This window comes from Lepidochelys olivacea (genome assembly GCF_965140295.1).
Source record: "Lepidochelys olivacea isolate rLepOli2 genome assembly, chromosome: 2".
Taxonomy (NCBI): Eukaryota; Metazoa; Chordata; order Testudines; family Cheloniidae; genus Lepidochelys; species Lepidochelys olivacea.
In genome coordinates, this window is record NC_140412.1 from 108,533,053 (window position 1) to 108,552,208 (window position 19,156).

Below are 19,156 nucleotides of genomic sequence, written 5' to 3' on the forward strand. Positions count from 1 at the left end.
TCTGGGGCCACTCTTCCTGGGCGCTGTTTCTGCGTCTATCGGGGCAGGCCCACAGCTAGACAAGTGTGGGAAGATGTAAGGAGACAATGTTTTATTTAATAGGGGGCAGGGCTTTTCCCCTGGAGAAAGCTGAAACACCAGGTGTGAATTTTCCTGCATTTTAGAAGATTTTAGGACATTTCAGAACAAAAATATTTATGCTTGAAAGGTAAGTACCTGCCTGATGTTTATTTGGAATTCTGACTAGGATAAGTGCCAAAAACCAAAGCCACACGTCCCAAATGGTGGTGCACTTTTCCCCATTAGACATACACAAAAACATTCAGAGCACCAGCATCAGCATTTAAAGCATAAACAGACAGAAAAACCAGGAAAGTTATCTTCTCCCGATTTGTGGGAATCTTGTGCTCTGTTGCCTAGCTGTCCTTTTGCTCCTATAAAGTCATGTCACCTTGGGCTATGCTTTGAATGTCAAAAAATTAGATTTTTTTTAACAAAGTGTTCATATTTTTAAAAAATAACATGCTATTAGTGTGCCATAAATATTAAAATATGCAGTGAGCTAGTATCGGGATTACACAGAACCATAAAACAGCTAGGCAGAGGGCCAGTTTTGAGGGCTTTTGTTTATTTACTTACTTGTACTTTAAATGGCTCAAAACATCAAGTTGTGCATTAAGCTATCTAAATACCCATATGTTCTTATTACTGTCACCTTCATTTGGCTTCCTGCTATATTATGACTGTTTCTTTCATTCACTTCTTGTATCTTTTTCTAAATTAGATTATAAATTCTTGTGGGCAGTGACTGTGTCTTGCAGTGTGTTTGTACAGCACCTATCAAGTGGGGCCCAGATTCTGACTATGGCGCTTGTTGACTACTAAAATGCAAATAATTTCCCTATGCTCCTATGCTGAACACTTGTTCCATCAAAAAGCACTAGATGACCAGAAACAAAGAAATAAACAATATACATTGCTATATAAAATTGCTACCAGGATCTCACCTCTAACATTCAGGAACCGCGAAAGAATCAAAACAGGCCTACAGTTTCAAACGTTAGTAGGCACCTAAATAAAAGTGGCCTGATTTTCAGAGATAGTGAACTACACCAGCTCCCAATGAGGTCAGAATCTTGACCTTTAATATTTTACTGGATTTGTCACTGCATCCTCTGTATTTGTGTCTCTTCTCACTGTGGGAACAGTACCAGACCTAAACATTTAGCTAAATTTAATGATGAATTCTGAAATTAGGGGTCAGGCAAAAAATCATGTTGCAATTTTAGCAAATGGAGAGGTGGAATCATATTTACCAGTGGATTTTAGAAGAAATGAAAAAGGACATTGTTCACAGTACCACCTTAAATCATAAGAACATAAGAATGGCCACACTGGGTCAGACCAAAGATCGATCCAGCCCAGTATCCTGTCTATAAACAATGGCCAATGCCAGGTGCCCCAGAGGGAGTGAACCTAACAGGTAATAATCAAGTGATCTCTCTCCTGTCTTATCATTGTTTATTTCCACTTCCCTTCCTGCTCCTTAACACGTTGATCATGTTTTAGTTGGGACCCTCCTTCCAGATGATGTTGGGGTATCCTCTCGCACTGAGGTTACCTCTCCAGGGGAGGGAACTCCAGTCATGAGGAAAAGGCAGCTGTTAGTAATGGGAGATTCGATCATTAGAAACATAGATAGCTGGGTTTGTAATGACCGGGAGAACCGTATGGTGACTTGCCTGTCTGGTGCGAAGGTTGCGGATCTCTTAAGGCATCTAGATAGACTTATGTGTAGTGCTGGGGAGGAGCCGGTGGTTGTGGTACATGTAGGTACCAATGACGTAGGGAAGGGTAGGAGAGACGTCCTGGAGGCCAAATTTAGGCTGCTAGGAAAGAGACTGAAATCCAGGGCCTCTATGATGGCATTCTCAGAAATGCTTCCAGTTCTACGCAGGGCCAGGTAGGCAGGCAGAGCTTCAGAGTCTCAATGCATGGATGAGACGATGGTATAGAGAGGAGGGGTTTAGATTTATTAGGAACTGGGGAAACTTTTTGGATAGGGGGAGCCTATATAGGGAGGATGGGCTCCACCTAAACCAGAGTGGATCCAGACTGCTGGCTCTAAACATTAAAAAGGTTGCAGAGCAGTTTTTAAACTAAGAGTTGGGCGAAAGCCGATTACGGCAGAGGAGCACGTGGATCGGACAGAGACTTCTCTTAGAGGAGAGTCTATTGATAGAGATTCTCTAGGTTTTAGTCAAAAGGAGAGGATGGAAGTGGATAAAGTATGAGCCAGATCAGACGAGAAACATTCCCATAAAAAAGAATCTGACACATCAGAAAAGGGCAGACAAATAAATAGTGATAGGTTTTTTAAGTGCTTGTACATAAATGCTAGAAGTCTAAATAATAAGATGGGTGAACTAGAGTGCCTTGTGTTAAAGGAGGATATTGATATAATAGGCATCACAGAAATCTGGTGGAGGATGATCAATGGGACACAATCATTTCAGGAGTACAAATATATCGGAAGGACAAAACAGGTCATGCGGGGCAGGGGGGGGAAGGAGTGGCACTATATATGAAAGAAAATGTAGAATCAAATGAAATAATCTTAAATGAATCCACATGTTCCATAGAATCTCTATGGATAGTAATTCCATGCTCTAATAAGAATATAACAGTAGGGATCTATTATCGACTACCTGACCAGGACAGTGATAGTGATGATGAAATGCTAAGGGAGATTAGAGCGGCTATCAAAATAAAAAACTCAATAATAGTGGGGGATTTCAATTATCCCCATATTGACTGGGTACATGTCACCTCAGGACGAAATGCAGAGACACAATTTCTCGATACTTTAAATGGCGGCTTCTTGGAGCAGCTGATACAGGAACCCTCAAGGGGAGAGGCAACTCTTGATCTAGTCCTGAGTGGAGTGCAGGATCTGGTCCGAGAGGTAACTATAACAGGACCGCTTGGAAATAGTGACCATTATATAATAACGTTTAACATTCCTGAGGTGGGAAGAACGCCTCAACAGCCCAACATTATGGCATTTAATTTCAGAAAGGTGAACTACACAAAAATGAGGAGGTTAGTTAAACAGAAATTAAAAGGTACAGTGACTAGAGTGAAATCCCTGCAAGTTGCACGGACACTTTTCAAAGACACCATAATAGAGGCTCAACTTAAATGAATACCCCAAATTAAAAAACACAGTAAAGGAACTAAAAAAGAGCCACCGTGGCTTAACAACCATGTAAAAGATGCAGTGAGAGATAAAAAGGCATCTTTTAAAAAGTGTAAGTCACATCCTAGTGAGGTAAATAGAAAGGAGCATAAACACTGCCAAATTAAATGTAAAAATGTAATAAGAAAAGCCAAAAAGGAGTTTGAAGAACAGCGAGCCAAAAACTCAAAAGGTAATAACAAAATGTTTTTTAAGTACATCAGAAGCAGAAAGCCTGCTAAACAACCAGTGGGGGCGCCTGGACAATCGAGATACAAAAGGAGCACTTAAAGACGATAAAGTCATCACAGAGAAATTAAATGAATTCTTTGCTTCAGTCTTCATGGCTGAGGATGTTAGGGAGATTCCCAAACCTGAGCCGTCTTTCGTAGGTGACAAAATTGAAGAATTGTCACAGATTGAAGTGTCACTAGAGGAGGTTTTGGAATTAATTGATAAACTTAACAGTAACAAGTCACCGGGACCAGATGGCATTCACTCAACAGTTCTGAAAGAACTCAAATGTGAAATTGTGAAACTATTAACTATGGTTTGTAACCTGTCCTTTAAATCAGCTACTGTGCCCAATGACTGGAAGATAGCTAATGTAATGCCAATATTTAAAAAGGGCTCTAGAGGGATTCCAGGCAATTACAGACCGGTAAGTCTAACGTCAGTACTGGGCAAATTAGTTGAGACAATAGTAAAGAATAAAATTGTCAGACACATAGAAGAACATAAATTGTTGCGCAAAAGTCAACATGGTTTCTGTAAAGGGAGATCGTGTCTTACTAATCTGTTAGAGTTCATTGTGGGGGTCAACAAACATGTGAACAAGGGGGATCCAGTGGACATGGTGTACTTAGATTTCCAGAAAGCCTTTTACAAAGTCCCTCATCAAAGGCTCTTACGTAAATGAAGTTGTCATGGGATAAGAGGGAAGATCCTCTCATGGATTGAGGACTGGTTAAAAGACAGTGAACAAAGGGTAGGAATAAATGGTAAATTTTCAGAATGGAGACGGGTAACTAGTGGTGTTCCACAAGGATCAGTCCTAAGACCAATCCTATTCAACTTATTCATAAATGATCTGGAGAAAGGGGTAAACAGTGAGGTGGCAAAGTTTGCATATGGTACTAAATTGCTCAAGATAGTTAAGACCAAAACAGACTTTGAAGAACTTCAAAAAGACCTCAAAAAACTAAAGTGATTGGGCAACAAAATGGCAAATGAAATTTAATGTGGATAAATGTAAAGTAATGCACATTGAAAAAAAACAACCCCAACTATACATACAATATGATGGGGGCTAATTTAGCTACAACTAATCAGGAAAAAGAACTTGGAGTCATCGTGGCTAGTTCTCTGAAGATGTCCGTGCAGTGTGAAGCAGCAGTCAAAAAAGCAAACAGGATGTTAGGAATCATTAAAAAAGGGGCAGAGAATAAGACGGAGAATATCTTATTGCCCTTATATAAAACCATGGTACACCCACATCTTGAATACTGCGTACAGATGTGGTCTCTTCCTCTCAAAAAAGATATACTGACATTAGAAAGGGTTCAGAGAAGAGCAACTAAAATGATTAGGGGTTTGGAACGGGTCTCATCTGAGGAGAGATTAAAGAGGCTAGGACTTTTCAGCTTGGAAAAGAGGAGACTAAGGGGGGATATGATAGAGGTATATAAAATCATGAGTGATGTGGAGAAAGTGAATAAGGAACAGTTATTTACTTGTTCCCATAATATAAGAACTAGGGGCCACCAAATGAAATTAATGGACAGCAGGTTTAAAACAAATAAAAGGAAGTTCTTCACTCAGTGCACAGTCAACCTGTGGAACTCCTTGCCTAAGGAGGTTGTGAAGGCTAGAACTATAACAGGGTTTAAAAGAGAACTGGATAAATTCATGGAGGTTAAGTCCATTAATGGCTATTAGTCAGGATGGGTAAGAAATGGTGTCCCTAGCCTCTGTTTGTCAGAGAGTGGAGATGAGATTGCAGGAGAGAGATCACTTGATCGTTACCTGTTAGGTTTACTCCCTCTGGGGCACCTGGCATTGGCCACTGTCAGGAGACAGGATACTGGGCTGGATGGACCTTTGGTCTGACCCAGTATGGCCATTCTTATGTTCTTAATCTTATGTCTACTACTAAATTTACTCTTCCCCAACAGAGTAGCTTCAGGCCACTGGTACCCCTCCATCAGGAACTTTTGTCTAGTTTTCTTTGACAGGCTGGAGTGACAGCAAGCTGTATCACCATTCCAGTGTTTCCACAAATGGCAATACTCACAGTACTATACACATCTACCCTTTGGCTTCTCTCTTTCATATGACATTGATCATCATGACACAAGATGGTCAAAGCCATCAGTTTTCCTAAAATTCAGGAACGCAATAACCAGAAAGAGAAAATTAGTATGGCCACTCTGGCCAGAAGAAAAGTGTATTCAGTTGTTTTAATATTAAGATTATTCAAGTCAGCAGAGACCAGGATGGAGCATTGCCCTAATTCCATATTCTAGCTGTTTATAACAAAAAAGGTGCCAGATTGTGTTGCCCTATATGAATCCACGAGGGGTAAGGCAGCACCCCTCACCTCATTTGGGTTAGTGTGTAGAAGCCATTCACAATTTCTTGAGCTTTGAATCTATCATTAGCAACTGCATTAGACTCACTAAATAGGGCAGGGAGGATGCGGCCCTTTCCATACTAGCCAGCTATGCTGAGTCAGGGCAGGGGGAATAAATGCTGCACCTTTTAAAAGGGTGGTGGAGCACCTACTTCCATAGAATGGCCATGGATGGATTCTGTCTCTCAGTCTCTTCTCCTTACAGCCCTGTTAAAGCAATAAATACAGTCCATTGTATGTTCACCACATTCACAGTTTGCCAGCTTGGTCCTTCGGTCTTCAAAGAGATTGTCATCTCCAAAATTGGCACCCTTGGGAGCAGACTGAGTACATGTGCCAGTGAATAAATGTCACATAGAGGCTAATTATCTCACCTCTAGAAGGGAGGTGTCCCTCTAGATCAGTCTTGATTCACAGTGGTAGAGAAGATTGTCTGTCTGGTTCATACAGGACTTCAGTATGGAGAGGCCGACACTTTTAACAGCATTAAAATCACTTTGAAGATAAGGTAAAAAGATTATTTGGGTGTAAAATAAAGATTGTTCCAAAAATCTTTCAAGAGCTGTAAAATTGCTTCAAATCGGCACTTCTGGGTTTCAGAAGGATGCAAGAGAGAAGTTGCTGAGCTAGGGTGACACGGATGTTCTGCTGTCATGTCACTAAAGTTTTCGGAAGGGTAAACCCCCAAAGGCCTAAAGCTCATGTGACCACTGGTGCTCTTCTACTTCTAAAATAGCTTTTAGAAGGTCAGCTTTTGCTGCAGGGTGTAAGAGAAATGCAAATATTTTTACAAGTAGTAACATGGGTGAGCTGCATTGTCAGCTGAGAGAACTTACTTGGAAATGATTGTTTTGTTCTTGGAATCTGAAAGGTGCTGTCATTTACACTATCCCTTTCAGGGCACTTATGCCCGCTGGCTTAACTAGATGTTACATTGGTACCAGTTTAGTTCACAAGATGACCTGATTCTTTAGTCTATCTAAATGCCATTCATTGAATTTGCATAGTAGACTATCCCCTACAGACCTCTCAAACCATTTTGTTTTTAGGCCACTACTACATAGTATTAACATCATCCCCAGTCCACAAAATATTACCAGTTGTACTTCTGATGTGATCAGAGCATTATATTGCAGTCATACTGGTTGTTGAACTCCATTTTGTCTGTTATTCTAGACACGGATCCCCGTTTTATTAACCAAATAAAAAATACAGAAAATAGCAAAAGAGACACATAAGAATGAGTATATATCAGTTTGTCACACTTACAACACATCTTCCTATACAACTTTTCACCCGTTCTTTACTTGCTATGCTACACCTAATTTAGACCCTGCAACTTGTTCTTCACAGAGCCCTATTTGTTGTCAGCTCTCACAATTCCCACGCTATCTGGGGTCAGAGCTAAAGTTTCCAACCAATTTCAGGGAGGCTCTCATTCTGATACTGATACTCATTCTCATCCCTGATACTGATCCTCATTTAATAACTATGCTTGCGAGCTCTGTAACCCTAAACTACCAGGGGGGTTAGTCACTGGCCAGCCTTTAGCTCTGGGCTACTAGGTCCCTCTTCCAGATAGAAACTTGCTCTACTTGACTCCCTCTGATCCCAGTTACAATAATATTCTGGACAGAGACTACTTTAAATAAATACAATTTCCTGAAGGCCTAGGCTGAGCCAGGGCATTAAAACAATAAACACCAGTCTGCCTCTCTTTGGCTGTCTCTTGCAACCCTGAAAAATATGTACTAGGCCAGATCCTCCACTGGAGCTCAGGAGTCTAGCAGGGCCACAAATTTTCCAAAGCCATATTCCGATGGGCCTTTTGTTGACATTAGACCCTATATATCAACTCCCAACAGTGCAGCGCTGGGAGCTTGTCACTGGAAAGAACAACAAATCCCTATGCCTGTGATGTTAAGAGGGTAGCAAGGCAAAGTTAGCAGCTGGACAAAGCTAAGAGAGGTAGCTGGGGAAAGGAGAAAGAGAAGAGGTGCTAAAAGGGAAAAATTGATAGTTTTGTATTAACCCCAGGTCTCAAAGTACCCAGTCCCTTTCAGGAGCTGTCTGGGGACATCTAGCTGCTTTTAATGCACTTCCTGTTCTAAAGGCCAGATTATGAATGGTGCTGTGAAAGGTGAGGGGGAAACTGTGCAAGGAGATTTCCCTTCACTTTGCATCCCTGCTGAACATTGCTCTCCATGCTATTAACAGCTTTTCATTATTTAATTTGTTAATTATCATAGTATGTCTTCATTTTGCAGCTATCAAATTTGTTATTTTCATACACAAGGTATGAATTTGTTATAAATTCTCTACTATATACAGGGACTTTTTCCTCAAGTTAAATATTTGTTTTTTGAATAACCCAAACAAATTATTCAAAATATAGGTGGATCTTTTGTTAATTTCATTTTGTATGGGAATGTAAAACAAATGAGGATTGGGAGTAATTCTAGAAGTCTCATAGCATGAATTCTTCCTACACTATTACCATTGCTATTTTGTTCTGTACCTATTGAGGAAATAAAAAAGTTTAATAAACCCAATTTGCCTGCAGAACATTCTGTCAAAAAGAACTCATACTAGACATATAGTGCCTAAGGCCTGGTCTACACTACGGGGTTAGGTCGAATTTAGCCACAATAGGTCGATTTAAAAATGACTGCGTCCACAGAACCAACCCCGTTCTGTCGACCTAAAGGGCTCTTAAAATCGACTTCTGTACTCCTCCCCGACAAGGGGAGTAGCGCTAAAATTGACCTTGCTGGGTTGAATTTGGGGTAGTGTGGATGCAAATTGACGGTATTGGCCTCTGGGAGCTATCCCAGAGTGCTCCATTGTGACTGCTCTGGACAGCGCTTTGAACTCTGATGCACACAGGAAAAGCCTCCCGCACTGATAGGGCACAGCTTAATGCATGGAGGCATTCAGTGGCAGAGGACAGGAAAAAATTAAGCGAGCACGAAGAGCGGAGGCAGGACGTTAAGCTGAGGCTAATGGGGGAGCAAACGGACATGATGAAGCATCTGTTGGAGCTGCAGGAAAGCCAACAAGAGCACAGACCCCCACTGCATCCACTGTAAAACTGCCTACCCTCCTCCCCATGTTCCATAGCCTCCTCACCCAGATGCCCAAGAATGCGGTGGGGGAGGCTCTGGGCACCCAACCACTCCACCCCAGAGGATGGTCCAAGCAACAGAAGGCTGTCATTCAAACAGTTTGATTTTTAGTGTGGCTACAATAAACAATGTGGCCTTGTCCTTCCCTCCTCCCCCACCCCACCCGGGCTACCTTGTCCGCTATCTCTTAATTAATAAAGAAAGAATGTATGGTTTCAAAACAATAGTTACTTTATTTTGAAGGGGGGAGGGTGGTTGGCTTATAGGGAATTAAAATCAACAAAGGGGATGAGTTTGCATCAAGGAGAAACATATAACTGTCACACCGAAGCCTGGTTTGCAAGGTGGTCTGGTGCTAAGATGGGGATATACGTTCTATCGCCCCACCACAGTTAGGGAACACCACTGCAGCAAAGCCATCCAGTATGACTGCACATTTCCCAGAGTCACTACCCTTGATAACAGAACATCAGTGATTGCACTGGCTACTTGGATCACAGCAGCCCCCACAGTAGACTTGCCCATTCCAAATTGATTCCCAACTGACCGGTAGCAGTCAGGGCGTGGGAAAGCAACTCACAAAGTGCAAGGGAAGTGGCTTTATGCATGCGAAAGTTTCGCAGCCACTGTGAATCATCCCATACCTGCAACACTATGCGGTCCCACCAGTCTGTGCTTGTTTGCCGAGCCCAGCATTGGCGTTCCACAGTATCATCCTGCCCCACTGCCACCATGATGTCCCAGTTGCCACAGCCTGTGCTTTCAGGAATGTCAGTGTCCATGTCCTCATCAAAATCCTCCTTGTGCTGGTGTTTCTTAGCCCAGTTCTGCATATACTCCAGGATAATGCGCAAGGTGTTTACAGTGCTCACAACAGCAGCGGTGATGGTGAACTGAGCGGGCTCCATGCTTGCCATGGTATGGTGTCTGCACGGGTAATCCAGGAAAAAAGAAGCGAAATGATTGTCTGCCGTTGCTTTCATGGAGGGAGGGGCAACTGACAACCCGAAACCACCCGCGATAATGTTTTTGCCCCATCAGGCATTGGGAGCTTAACCCAGAATTCCAATGAGCAGCGAAGACTGCGGGAACTGTGGGATAGCTACCCACAGTGCACCACTCTGTAAGTCGATGCTAGCCACGGTAGTGAGGACACACTCCGCCGACTTAATGCACTTAGCAGGGACATACACAATCGACTGTATAAAATAGATTTCTAAAAATCGACTTCTATAAAATCGACCTAATTTCGTAGTGTAGACATACCCTAAGAGTCATATTTTCCCAAACAAATTAATGTTACCCTAGGTTCTTCAGCATTATAAGCTAACAGTGAGACACCAGCCTAAACTTTGTGCCTAAGAGGTACACATGGATTGGCACATTTCCTGGAAGTCTAAGGGAGGACAAGCAACAATATTTCAATAATGTATGATAAGAAAATAACTTGTCAAATATATGCAAATAGCTATTTGGTTAACCAGGAAACATTAAAATAAGGGACTAACTTAAAATGTGCTTGTGCAGCATCCAATGGGGACTCAGTTCTGACTACGGTTTTTGGGTGTCACTGCCTGTTCCAAAAACAAACAGATCCCCCCCCCTACACACACACACAAATCTTATAGAAATGTCCTGGTTTATGCATCACTTGGAAAAGCATGACAATTAAAAAGAGGGCCATAATTAACCATTGGCTGCATTGCTGGTCTTACCAAAGGAGGGTATAAGACTCTTGTTGATATTTATTTGTGTTAAATTTTATTTACTGTGTTTCTGGGATGGGAGTAGGATATAACTTGACAGAGGCTGGGAGTGGGCAGCAGGGGCTGGATCACTTGATGATGACCTGTTCTGTTCATTCCCTCTGGGGCACCTGGCATTGGCCACTGTCGGAAGACAGGATACTGGGCTAGATGGGCCATTGGTCTGATGCAGTATGGCTGTTCTTATGATCTGTTAGTCATTCACTAGGCCAGTAGTTTTCAAACTTTCTTTCTGGCAACCCACTTGAAGAAAATTGTTGATGCCCGTGACCCAATGGAGCTGGGGATGAGGGGTTTGGGGTGTGGGATGGGCTCAGGGCTGGGGCAGAAGGTTGGGGTGCGGGGTGAGGGCTGCAGGGTGGGGTCAGGAATGAGGGTGTGGGAGGGGCCTCTGGGCTGGGGCAGGGGGTCGGGAGGCAGGCTCTGGGGTGGGGCCGGGGATGAGGGGTTTGGGTTGCAGGAAGGGGCTCTGGGTTTGGGGGGGCTCAGGGCTGAGACAGGCAATTGGGGGGTGGGCTTGGGGTGTGGGATTACCTTGGGCAGCTCCAGTGCAGAGGGGGTGCTAAGGCAGGCTTCCTGCCTGTCCTGGCACTGTGGACCGCGCTGCGCCCCGGAATCGGACAGCAGCAGGTCCGGCTCCTAGGTGGAGGTGGTTCCCCGTGGCTCCCCCCCGCCTAGGAGCTGGACCTGCTGTTAGCTGCTTCCAGGGCACAGCACAGTGTCAGAACAGGTAGGGACTAGCCTGCCTTAGCTGGGCAGCACCGTCCACGAGACTTTTTTAATGGCCCGGTCAGCAGTGCTGACCACAGCTACCGCGACCCAGTACTGGACTGCGACCCGCAGTTTAAAAACCACTGCACTAGGCTACGTGTAAAGTACCATTGTCTTTCCCTTATGTTATGTTCTTATGACCACATTAAACCACTTTTTGGTAGACATAGCCAAAAAAGCAAAATTAAGAGAAATTCAAAGGCTAAATTGATGTTTGACACAATTAAAAGTTCTTGCTAATAATAAATGTTATGAGCTAAATCCTGTCCTGGCCAACCCAATAAGGGAAAGCAGTAATCCCACCCAGTGTGCCCTCCTCTGAGGAAGGACTCATTTCAAGAAGGGCAAGATTTCCCAAGGAAGTCTTGCAGGACATACTGTGGAGTTCACTTTACCATTTCTCTGAGTAGGAACAAAGTTGTCTCTCAGCTTGTATCTGCTTCTGACAACAACATATGCACTTGCTGATTGAAGGACAGACTTTCTAATCCATTCATGCTCCTATTGCTGCAAAGGACTTATTTCATTTGCCCTCCCATGGGGGCTGATGGCCGCAACTGGCGTTTGGGTTTCTCTAAGGCACTGGTTCTCAACCAGTGGCCTGCTTGCAGCTCAATCAGCACACACCTCCGGCCCATGTGACATACAGAGCCATACAGGTAGCATATATATTGAGTGGATGCGATCCACATAAACACACAGAGCTGTGTATGTGGCCCACAATGGTAAATAGGTTGAGAACCACTGCTCTAAGGTATAATTTAAATGGACACAACTAGAACATTATATTTGGCCCTTGACTATAGGTTGGCTCCTAAAAAAACTGTGCCATCCTCAGAGGACTTGTTGAGGAACAGATGACTTATGATACAAAATGGAGAAGGAGGTGGCTAGAGTGCAAGTGGGTATCAACGCTGTACAAAGCTGTCTAATTGTGTCTGTGTGCCGTGCACTAGAGAGAAAGACTGTGCCCTGCCATATGCACAGAGGAAGTGGTTCCCAGTGCTTGCTCTCTCCTTGTTAAAGCAACACATGGAAAGATTAAGCCCTTTGTTTATTTCTACGAACCCTGGATGCATTGTCTCCCTTAATCATTTACTACTTCAAAATGTTCTTTAATTAGACCAGTTTGTATGGATTATAGTAATCATAATAGCAAGTATGTAAAAGGACAGTGTTGATTGTTCTCATTTAACCTAGGAAAGAAATCTGAGCATCTCTTCAGAAATTCCACATAAAGTCTCCAAATTTTCCCCTTCCCCTTTACCCAAGAAGGGAAATAGTAGAACTATAGAAGTGCAATTAAAAATCTCCACACTATTCTCAGTAGAGCAAATGTGATATTTTTCACCTGCACTGATGTCAGATCAAATCCTCTCCAAGGTATCCAGGTTTGTTGTTAATATTTGCTTTTTCTATCCATATCTAATTTTAGCTCTTCTTGAGGAGATGGAGTCATGAGGTGAAAACGGAATTGCAAGGTACAGTACCAGATCTCCTAAGATTTCTTTGATAGGTAGGAGGGGAAGAGCGTGGGGGAAGCATTGAATAGATTAGTTGCTCAGACAGACATTCATTTTCTCAAAATCTATAGTAACAGTGTTGGCAGACCAAATTAATATAGAGAGTGTTGCAATGTGAATCCTACTCATAGTGCTTATTAAAAAATATTGTCAATCTGATAATAAGTTTTCCTATTTCTAGACCACTGCTTCTAAAAGTATGGACCCTGGATCACCGGTAGTCCACAAATCCATCTGCAGAACAAAAGATTTTGAGAGGGGAAGGAGACTGAGGTATTGGGAGGCGCCCCATTGGAGGATCTCTTAAAAAAAGTGGTCCACAGATGGAAAAGTTTGGAGACTCTCTGCTCTAATTCTTCATGTGATAACAATATTACTACTATTCTCTACTGCAGTGGTTCTCAGAGGTCTTCCTCTGGGGGTACGCAGAGGTCTTCCAGGGAGTACATCAACTCATCTAGATACTTGCCTAGTTTTACAACAGGTTACATAAAAAGCACTCGCGAAGTCCGTACAAACTAAAATTTCATACGGACAATGCCTTGTACATACTGCTCGATATACTATACCTGAAATGTAAGTACAATATTTATATTCTAATTAATTTATTTCTAATTATATGGTAAAAATGAGAAAGTCAGCAATTTCTGTAATAGTGTGCTGTGACACTTTTGATCTGATCTTTAGATCTGATTTTGTAAGCAAGTAGTTTTTAAGTGAGGTGAAACTTGGGGTACACAAGACAAATCAGACTCCTGAAAGGGGCACAGTAGTCTGGAAAGGTTGAGAGCCACTGTTCTACAGCGTAGTTATGATTCTTCTCACTGAAGGCTTTCTGTGAAACTGTTATTTATCAAATACTGACCACATGGGTCAGTGCTGTACACATGTATTTTGATGTTTAACTCCACTTACTTGGCCCAGCTACAATCTTTTATGTAAATGTCACTGTTTTGAAGCTGGAAGTGGTGAAAACATTTTCTTGAACTTATGATTAACAACTCATTTTGGGCACCACATGGTGCCAGCATGTCAAAGGTGCAAAAGTATTAACTTAGGTGATTTAGTGGTGGGCCCCAGAAGATAAACGTGGATTTATTGTGCATGCTCACAAAATAAGCTAAAGGTATGGGTACAGTGTTTGCTCCCTAGTGAAATGGAACTCAGCACCTCCGGACAGGATTTTTTTCCCCCCTAGCCATGGGCTCAGTGAAGAACATGAAGCACTCATATGAATATATTTGTAATGGTTAGCTGAACACACACATGTATCTTGCAGGTAAGACACAGGACTTATAAAGCAGAAAAGTAGAAACTACACCACTAACGTTATTTTCCCTCCTTCCACATCCCCTATGAAGGATGCAGGAGGTTAGAATAACACAACTACAATAAACATTAGAGATGAAAAAGCTTTTCCTTGTTCCCTTGCCTCACATGAGGTACCGCAGGCTCAACAAAATATAAACTATACCAGCCAAACAACCTCAGCCCTCAGATTGCTGCAGGCTAGAAAAATAATATTACATCAAGTATGCAAACTGGCCCTGCTGAGGGGGGTATCCAGGGCTAGAAAAATAGAATTGCACCATACAGTACAAAGCAATCTCTCAAGCACACTGTAAAATGTGAATTGTCCTTACCCATATGCAAACTCCGCAGCTGCGCAGTGCACCAGGAAATTTGGGGCACCGAATTGCCCCAAATTTCCTGGTGCCCTACGCAGCTGCCTGCTGTTCCAGCAGCCAGCCCGATCCCCTGGCCGGCTCCCCTGCTCCCGCCCACTCCACCCCTTCCCCATAGCCCCCGCCCCTGCTCCAGTCCTGCCCCGCCTCTTCCCACCCCTGCTTTAAGGCGTGTTCCACTTCCTAGTCCTTGCTGAGATGTGTCTTAGTCTTCCATCTCTGGTGACCTGGCTTGAAATCCATCACAAACAGATGGGATGAAAACACACAGCCTTGATCCAGATCCAAACTTTCCCTCAGCTTGGATCTGGAATTGTAGTTCAGGCCCATTAAAGGAACAGGACACATCAGGATCCAAACTTTCTCACAGTTCTAGGCATTTCTGAATGTAGGAGTTGCGGTAAACACTGTGTCTAATCAAAGTTAAAATGGGTTTGATGGTCATATAAGAGACATATCTGCCCTCGTCCCCTTGTCTACTTCACAAAACCACCACAGTCTGGTCTGATATCTTTTGCACCCTGTACTCCAGAGAAATCCAACACAGGAATAGCGGAGTCTGTTGAACATCAGCCTGGGAGTACAAAGTAGGCAAAGATGCACAGCATATGTCCCTTTTGTGCCTACATCAAGTCAGCCCTATCAGTTCTATAAAGTGTTACATTCATCCACTAAAATCGAGAATAAAAGAATCACACACTGACTTATCAGAATACTGCAGATGGAAAAAGAGCAAGTCTGGCAACATAAGTATTTCAGACAAGTCAGAGAGAGCTACTTAGGAGAGTGTAGCTACCAGTTTAGTGGGTTTTTAATTTGAAGTTTTAGTTTTGGGAGTGGGTTTTTTCTTTGAAGTGTTAATGACAAATACTGATGGAAATCCACGCAGTTCATCGTGAAAGAAAACAGTCCTCCCCTCCCCCCCACTGATTTGCTTCTGGTTCAGTCCTGTCCTGATATATTTTAATCTAAGCCAATTTGGGATGTTAACAGCATGTAAATGTGTTTTCTATATGAGCTGCCAAAGAAAGGGTTTTGAGCTGGAATTGTGTTAAGCTGATTACTTCTTTTAATTTCTTCTTAATAATACAGCATTTTTAATTGTTTGACTCATAATGATTGATGTAGCTGTTTAGAGAGCATGGGAGATGCAAATGAAAACTAATAAATAATGTCTTAGGATATAAAATCAGAACTCCTGTGCCATGGCAACAGCAAATTTTCATTACACGACCCATTCTGCAGTGTTGCTCTCTCCATATTTACAAGATCATATAGAGGAGAACTGGAGAAGAGAGAGATCCTATAAGCAAATACATTCATTTTGCTAGAAAATGTGATTAATAACATATATCCCCGCATCTCACAGTGAGCGTTTTCTCTTTCCATTCCATGAGATGAAATCCTTCCCATCTGAGTGCCTCATATGCTATGCAATTTGCATTCCCCCATGCTGGAAAATACTGACATCAACAGGAAAATGGAATATGTTGACCCTATCATCAGCCTGAGAAAACTCTACATTCACTTTCATTCCAATGCTGCAGTGGGCTGCCTGTTGGAACATTCATGGCCATTTAGAAAATCTTTTTGCTAAGAAATCTGCTATTTTCCCCAAATACGTGTATTTCTTCACTGCTGTTTTTCTTTGATCTCATCTCCTCCCTTCAAAACTCATGCAAACTACTGTAAACAAAACAGCCCAGAAGCTCGTATCACCTTCACTCTAATAATTTTAGGGCTAAGGTCCATAAAAATCAGGGATAGTGTAATGAAATCTTTACAGGGCCATATTTCAATATGCAAATTAGATAGTTACGTTTTCTCCATTCACAGCAAAGCTAGGTATCAGCGGTACTGTGACAAAATGTGAGTGAATATGTTTGGTTCAGAATGTGACACTTTATTTAAAAACAAACAGCAAACACACACATACAGCCCAGGGCTTACTTACAGTGTTTATAGCTCTTAATTATCTGCATTCACCCCACACCCCCATCTGAAAATCAGTACAACTAATGTAGTCTCTTAAAGGAAGGCTCTTTGCCATAATTATATTTGCTGTTTCCTCTCCTTTCAAGACACTTTGGCTGTAGACAATTGCCATTTACTCTAATTTGTTAGAGAGGGAATATTTCTCTGGGTAGTGGACTTTCCATAAGAAGCAGCAGATAAAATGAGAACTGAATTACACTTCTTGAGTGGCAGGCTCTCTGAAGCAGTTACAGCCTAATTTGAATACTAGACAGAGGGACCCGAGAGTTGATGGTAGCTCAGAATCTGGATTTGAAGTGTTAAACCTAGGGCAGCCATGATTTGTACCACTGGGAAGTTTTAGCATGAGCACACTGTGGAGATTCCATAGTATAGGCTATGCTGTCCTAACAGTTAAGCTTCGGCATGCATTAAGCCCTTCTGTTCAGGGATGAACTCCATCAGGCTTCCCAGTGATGAAATGGAAATAAGTAATCCACATAGCCTACCTATAGCCTCCTGGTGTGTGTGTGTGTGTGTGTCTCATCTTTGAAATTATGGCTTCATCACAGCAGTTTGAACAGCTGCATAAAGTTTATACAAAACACAAATGCCAAAAGCAAATCTAACAGTATTTTGCTCATTCTGATTTTTTAAAAACACGTTCTCACAAGATAAAAACATTTACACTGCACAAACCTGGAGGAACTACATAAAACAACCATGTAGAGCAAAGGTGAACCCTTTTTTAAAAAAACAGGAAAAATCAATATAATTTCCACCAAAGCTTTAGACATGCAAAACCCTGTATTTTACTGAAGTTTGTATCTGACTGAATTCACAGAACCAAACTATACTCCTAATAGTGTGGAGAGCATAGTGTAAGGAAACCACATCCATGGCAGCAAGGGAGGATTATTTATATTTCCTGTAATTGACATAAAGCACCAAAGGGTAACTAAAAGGTGAGATTTGATTTTCTATCCACAGTTTTCTGATTTCAGTATTGAGCTGAGATAATTCATAAGTGATACACCATTATAGGATTGTGCTCAACAACTTTCACCATCCAATTTTAATTAAAAACATAAACAGAGATTGGAAGGAAAATACTAAGTCTTTTCCTTTCCTAACCCTTTAGGTCATCCTAGAATCACAGTCACGGCCATACTTTCAAAACTAGTTGCCTAGGTTGTGCCAATAAAAAAACATATCCTCAACACTCACATTTGTACATCCAAAAAGGGTAATTGAACATACAAAAAGGTATATGTGCAGTTGGTTGTTTTGTGAAGGTAAATGCTGGGTCTACAGGTGCAGCGGACATGCATGCATGCAGATTTGGTGGGAAGAATTAGAAGCAGCCATTTCATAAAATTTAGCCTTGATTAATTTTAGTCTCAACCTCATGACCTCCCTCTTGGACTCACTCCTGCCCCTTAACCACTGCCTACTACCTTTCAACCTGTGTCACAAAATCCTACTACATGGATTTCCTTTTCCCAGTATCTCACTTCCAGTTCCTACCACAGAAGACCATGACAACATTCTTTCCCATATCTCTCGGCCAATTTGCCTTTCTTAAAATACTCCCAATAGCCTGTCCCATTCAGAACCCTTTGGTAAAATTTCTGAGACCAAGACCATCAAAAAATGCTGACACTGTCCTACAGTCCACACCTACACCCCCTTCTTTTAGTAATAGTTAAGATCTTCACCCTGTTGTAGCTTGAGAGTGAACAGTACATTATGAAATTAAACTGGATTATATAAGCCTGTTATATTTCCACTATGGATCTTTAGAAGGTTTTCTGCCACAAGACAAAATACCTTGAAGGCTGATTCCACTTAGCAGAAGAGTTTTACACCCAGAGCTTGGAGGGGGGAAAAAACAAACCCAACCCTGCTGTTATAATTTTCCCCACATGCTGCCTGTAATGCTGTATGGAATCTGGGGGACACTTGAGGATATTATGAATATCAAATATTGTAAAATTGCAATGAGTTGTGCCAGATATGCCATGCAAGGTATCTGCAAAATTGTTATAATTTGCCAAATATGATACTCTTGTTTATATGTTTGTATCACCTTTGTATTATGGGTTATAGATATGTATGTATGTCTCTATTTCAAAACTTGTGCTATGCTTCTGGGTAACACCCCAAGACAGTTTCAGCATTGCATAGCCTAGTGGTTCTCAAACTTTTGTACTGGTGACCCCTTTTACATAGCAAGCCTCTGTGTGCAACCTCTTTTAAATTAAAAACATTTCTTTACATATTTAACACCATTATAATCGCTGGAAGCAAAGTCGGGGTGGAGGCTGACAGCTCGTGACCCCCTCCCCATGTACTAACCTCATGACCCCATGAGGGGTCCTGACCCCCAGTTTGAGAACCCCTGGCCTAGCCTGCTTGATGGCCCATTAAGGACCATCAGCT

At 42.1% G+C, this 19,156-nt stretch overlaps 2 long non-coding RNA genes across 2 annotated transcripts in view; one reads left to right on the plus strand and one right to left on the minus strand.

The window, feature by feature from the left end:
- The window catches only part of LOC311516175, a 124,669-nt gene that overhangs the window by 89,791 nt on the left and 15,722 nt on the right, over positions 1-19,156 (plus strand). The window contains exons 15-16 of the long non-coding RNA XR_014710353.1: positions 12,968-13,013; positions 13,237-13,631. This is a non-coding gene — a long non-coding RNA (uncharacterized lncRNA). The remainder of the gene's footprint in view (positions 1-12,967; positions 13,014-13,236; positions 13,632-19,156) is intronic.
- LOC311516176 overlaps positions 1-19,156 on the minus strand; it is a 140,195-nt gene that overhangs the window by 42,680 nt on the left and 78,359 nt on the right. The gene's annotated exons all lie outside the window — the stretch shown is intronic.